This window comes from Nanorana parkeri, unplaced genomic scaffold (genome assembly GCF_000935625.1).
Source record: "Nanorana parkeri isolate BGI_ZX_2015 unplaced genomic scaffold, ASM93562v1 scaffold43, whole genome shotgun sequence".
In the NCBI taxonomy this organism is placed as follows: domain Eukaryota; kingdom Metazoa; phylum Chordata; class Amphibia; order Anura; family Dicroglossidae; genus Nanorana; species Nanorana parkeri.
This window is the reverse complement of record NW_017306311.1, coordinates 2,243,201-2,249,080: the sequence shown is the minus strand read 5'-3', so window position 1 is coordinate 2,249,080 and position 5,880 is coordinate 2,243,201. Positions and strand designations below refer to the sequence as shown.

The 5,880-nt window shown below is 48.4% G+C and overlaps 1 protein-coding gene across 1 annotated transcript in view; it reads right to left on the bottom strand.

Annotated features, from left to right (window-relative positions):
* Positions 1–5,880, bottom strand: part of MARK1 (microtubule affinity regulating kinase 1) — a 115,496-nt gene that overhangs the window by 108,481 nt on the left and 1,135 nt on the right. The gene's annotated exons all lie outside the window — the stretch shown is intronic.

The window sequence follows — 5,880 nt, the reverse complement described above, 5'->3', positions numbered from 1 at the left end:
GGAACCTGCCCCCCCGCACAACATCTCAACCCAAACCCAAATGTACATGCATTGCCTACAGCAAACGCATCGCCTCCTCAGAGTGCAGAGAAATCACACGGCTGGTCTCGGCCCCGTCAGCCAGGCGGCACTTAGAACGGGTTAACGTGTACACACTGGGCTAAAATTAGCTGAAAGACAGGTGGAAAGAGAGCAGAAATCCTGAGAGAGCAACGCAGACAAGCTCAGGGACTGCAATGGAGGGAAGGAGGCCTGAACCGAGAGAAAGAGAGAGCGAGAGCAAGAGAACGAGAGAGCGAGAGCAAGAGAACGAGAGAGCGAGAGCAAGAGAACGAGAGAGCGAGAGCAAGAGAACGAGAGAGCGAGAGCAAGAGAACGAGAGAGAGAGCGAGAGCAAGAGAACGAGAGAGAGAGCGAGAGCAAGAGAACGAGAGAGAGAGCGAGAGCAAGAGAACGAGAGCGAGAGCGAGAGCAAGAGAACGAGAGCGAGAGCAAGAGAACGAGAGAGCGAGAGCAAGAGAACGAGAGAGAGAGAGCTCTGATGTCCAATACAACAAAAGATCTACAGTACCGTCTGCTCGCTCATTCATGTACAGTACAGTCAATCCAGTCATTCATTCACCATCCACAGTACCATGCACCCACTCATTTACGGACCATTCACAGTACCATCTGCCCATTCATTCACTGACCATTGTCAGTACTGCGAATCCAATAATTCAGCAACCATCCACAGTACCGCCCGCCCGCTCATTCCTCGACCATCCACAGTACAGTCCACTCGCTCAATCATCAACCATCCACAGTACAGTCCACTTGCTCATTCATCAATCATCCACAGTTCCGTCCACCCGCTCATTCATCAACCATTCACAGTACCATCCACCCGCTCACTCATAAATCATCCACAGTACCGACCACCCGTTCATTCATCAACCATCCACAGTACAGTCCACTCGCTCATTCAACCATCCACAGTACCATCCACCTGCTCATTCATCAACCATCCACAGTACAGTCCACTCGCTCATTCATCAACCATCCACAGTACCGTCTGCACGCAAATTCATCAACCATCCACAGTACCGTCTGCCTGCTCATTCGTCAACCATTCACAACACGTTTCATGCTTATTCACTATTATCTTTCAATCTGAATGACTCTCAGAGGGGATTACTATTCCCGACCATCCACAGTACCCATCCACCCGCTCATTCATCGATCATCCACAGTACCCGTCCACCCGATCAATCATCCACATTACCGTCCACCCGCTCATTCATCAACCATCCACAGTACAGTCCACTCGCTCATTCATTAACCATCCACAGTACCGTCCGCCCGCTCATTCATCAACCATTCACAGACCCGTCCACCCGCTCATTCATCAATCATCCACAGTACCGTCCAACCACTCATTCACCGACCATCCACAGTACCCATCCACCCGATCAATCATCCACAGTACCGTCCACCCGCTCATTCATCAACCATCCACAGTACAGTCCACTCGCTCATTCATCAACCATCCACAGTACCGTCCGCCCGCTCATTCAACCATTCACAGACCCGTCCACCCGCTCATTCATCAATCATCCACAGTACTGTCCCGCCTGCTCATTCATCAACCATCCACAGACCCGTCCACCCGCTCATTCATCAACCATCCACAGACCCGTCCACCCGCTCATTCATCAACCATCCACAGACCCGTCCACCCGCTCATTCATCAACCATTCACAGACCCGTCCACCCGCTCATTCATCAACCATCCACAGACCCGTCCACCCGCTCATTCATCAACCATTCACAGTACCATCCACCCGCTCACTCATAAATCATCCACAGTACCGACCACCCGTTCATTCATCAACCATCCACAGTACAGTCCACTCGCTCATTCAACCATCCACAGTACCATCCACCTGCTCATTCATCAACCATCCACAGTACAGTCCACTCGCTCATTCATCAACCATCCACAGTACCGTCTGCACGCAAATTCATCAACCATCCACAGTACCGTCTGCCTGCTCATTCGTCAACCATTCACAACACGTTTCATGCTTATTCACTATTATCTTTCAATCTGAATCACTCTCAGAGGGGATTACTATATGGGCCCATTCACAGTGTTGTGTCTAACTTCCCCATAGTAAGAATTGTGTCTGTTCCTATTGTGCGTTGGGAAGCTCATAGAAGTCAATGGAAGCAAAACACACAACACATGCATTTTTTTGTGTTGGCAACAGGTATGAACAAGCCTTGGTCAACAATGGCCGATGACCATATCCGCTCCAAATTACAGAAAGGTAACACACTTTGACGCATGACAACGCACCTGCCCAAAACTACAAAAAACCTATACACACATGCATGGATGCTCCAAGTATAGGATAAAACACGGCATGAGCAGAGGTTACCCTCACATGTCCAAAATAATCATTTACCCCATCTGGGCCTGCTAAAGCCATACGGACATCTTGACTTTTACTCCACCCAGAACTCCGGGTAACATTTTTCTTCACCCTTGCAGTGGACTGCAAGTGGTTAAGTGCTCTTTTTTGCCTAGGGGCAAAAATAAAGTTATACTCACCCGATCCTCAGAGCCAGCTTGCTCTTAGACCGGTCCCTGGAGCCTCTCTGCCCCTCCGCTGCAGCGGCCGAAGGTTCATGGGTCATTGTGTTCTATACACAGTCTGGGAGGGGAATTTGTCAAAACTGGAGCAGACAAAATCTGGAGCAGCTGCGCACGGCAACCAATCAGCTTCTCTGTTGCATGTTCAAATCTTAAATGAACAAACTAAAGATAGACGCCGATCGGTTGCCATGGGCAACTGCTCCAGTTTCGATAAATCTCCCCCAGTGTATAGGACGTGAGGACGCCGAGAGACATGCTATCACTGCAGCAGAGGAGGAGGAGACAGGCTGGAGGGAGTGATGTCACAGCCCGCCGGCTCGGAGGATTGGATTTTTGACCCTGGGCCTGTAGAATAATTCGGCAACAAGCAGCCCAGGGTGACAACGCTGCTCCTGTACAATGTATAGTCAGTGAACGTTGTCATCCTAGGACAGAAAGTGCCGTACACTACATTTATTGTTCTTGGGTGTACATGCACTTTAAGGCCAGGTTTGACTTTTACAGAAAATACAAACATTTGCACGCAACTTTTCTGGACCTCTTATTGTTATGGCGTGTGTTTTTTCACCGCCAGTAACCTCGCCTTATCGATTTTTTTCCATCATGTGCCCAGTGGTAATCGGCCAGGTGCTGTTATAGTTTACTTTAAATGCCTGCTCCATAAAAATGATCATTTCCGGGTTGCACATTATTAAATTTGCAATGTCAGCAAGATGCCACGCCGGACGCCATACTTCTTTATCATATAAAGCCCACACAAGAGAACAGCAACCGGCATCCCCAGTGACTGATGATCTACAAGCTCCAGCATTCCATTACCCTTAATGGCTTGCTCTGACCCACCCAGTAAGATGGGCCACCAGTTGCTCCATACTGGTCAAGAACATTTTCAGTCTTCAAGTTGAGAAATGCACCACTCTACCATCAAAGGTCATGAGTAGCAATCGCCGGTAAGTCGGATGGTAAATCTCCGATCGTACTCACTTAAAGGAAACCTGCGTTTCCTTTAAGTGCGTACGACCCCCTGCGACCCCCTTCTAACTCCCCACCCATCACGCTGATTCTCTAGCTTCTGCAATTTGAGTGGCTGACCTGGAACAAGTCTGCAGATCAGGTCCTCTGACTTTACTAGCTGCATGCTTGTTCCAGGTCAGTGTCTCAAAGTGCAAAAGGGCAGAGACAGGCAGGCAACTAGAATTTTCAGGAAGAGGTCAGCAATGGAAGCATGCATAGCCCACTCAGTTCAGGTTTCCTTTATGGTTGCAATTCAGAAAGTTGATAGTTGAGGACACAACCCGAGACGTACGGGTCTGACCGACCGGAGGGAGTAACTGTGACTACACCGTGACAGATGCAATGACCGTACAACCAAGTCTTCTACGCCCATCATTCTCCTTCCAATCACTGTTAATCTGGTATTGATCGCTTGCTTACATTACCAGTCGCTGGGCTGAGCTCCGACACCCACCAAGGCCATTCCCAAGAACAAGGGCCATATTCATTTTTCTTTGGGGTGAAGTGAAGCAAACCTTTGAGCTCAATATCGATCCTATATAATGAGTGCGGAATTTGTCTCATGACTTTTCAGAAATCCACCAGCACTCTGAAAATCTGAATGACCAATGTGTAGGAGCAATGACAATTTACTTCACATGTTACCACTATGATGGAAACTATCAAGAGTTAACCAAGAGGAACACAAGCCAATTCACCAATGGTTTATATAGACCACCAAAGACCTTCATAGTATTGAGCCAGAAGGTTAGCTGCCAGGCTTCCATAGCTGCACACCAAAGGGTTAACCACAAGACCTTCATACTGTTGCATCGAAGGTTTACTCCTAGATTTCCATATTGTTCCACCAAGGGGTCAATCACCAAGCCTCCATATTGTCCAAGCAATAGGTGAACCACAAGTCCCTCCATTCCGTCCCATCAATGGGTTAACCACAGGTCCTCCATACTGTCCCATCAATGGGTTAACCACAGGTCCTCCATACTGTCCCATCAATGGGTTAACCACAAGTCCTCCATACTGTCCCATCAATGGGTTAACCATGAGACCTCCATACTATCCAAAGGGAGTTAAATACAGAGCTCCATACTGTCCCATCAATGGTAAACCACAAGTCCTCCATACTGCCCCATCAATGGGTGAACCACAAGTCCTTCATACTGTCCCATCAATGGTAAACCACAAGTCCTCCATACTGCCCCATCAATGGGTGAACCACAAGTCCTTCATACTACCCCATCATTGGGTGAACCACAAGCCCTCCATACTGCCCCATCAATGGGTGAACCACAAGCCCTCCATACTGCCCCATCAATGGGTGAACCACAAGTCCTCCATACTGCCCCATCAATGGGTGAACCACAAGTCCTCCATACTGCCCCTTCAATGGGTGAACCACAAGTCCTCCATACTGCCCCATCAATGGGTGGACCACAAGTCCTCCATACTGTCCCATCAATGGGTTAACCATGAGAGCTCCATACTATCCCAAGGGGGTTGAATACTGAGTTCCATACTGTCCCATCAATGCGTTAACCACAAGTCTTCCATACGGCCCCATCACTGGTCAACCACGAAACATCCATACTATCCCAAGGGGGTTAAATACAGAGCTCATTACTGTCCCATCAATGGGTTAACCACAAGTCCTCCATACTGTCCCAAGAAAATGTTAATCACCAGATTCCATATTGTCTCTCCAAAGGGTAACCACAAGGCCTCAATGCTGCCCATTGAAGGGCTTACAGCTAGGCCTCCATATTGTAACCCCAAAGGGTAAACTGCCATGCCTCCATGCTATCACAAAGGGTTAACTAGAATGCCTTCATATTTTTACTCCAAGTGTTAATCCCAGAGCATCAATACTGTCCCTCCAAGCCACAATCACAGGGCCTCAATAATGTACATTTAAGGGTTAATTACACGGTTACCATACTGTCCCTCCAAGGGTTAATTCCAGGGTCACCATACTGTGCTTCCGTGGGTTAATTGCAGGTTCACCATACTGTCTCCCCAAGGTTAATTGAAGGGCCTCCATACTACCATCCAAAGGCCTTCACACTGTCCCAACAAGGGTTAATCCCATGGCCTCCATACTGTTACCCTCCAGGGGTTATCTCAGGGACTCCATACTGTACCTCAAAGGGTTTATCCCTCGGTACTCCATAGTGTGTCCCCCCACAAGCATTAATCCCAGGTACTCCATACTATTACCCCCTAAATGT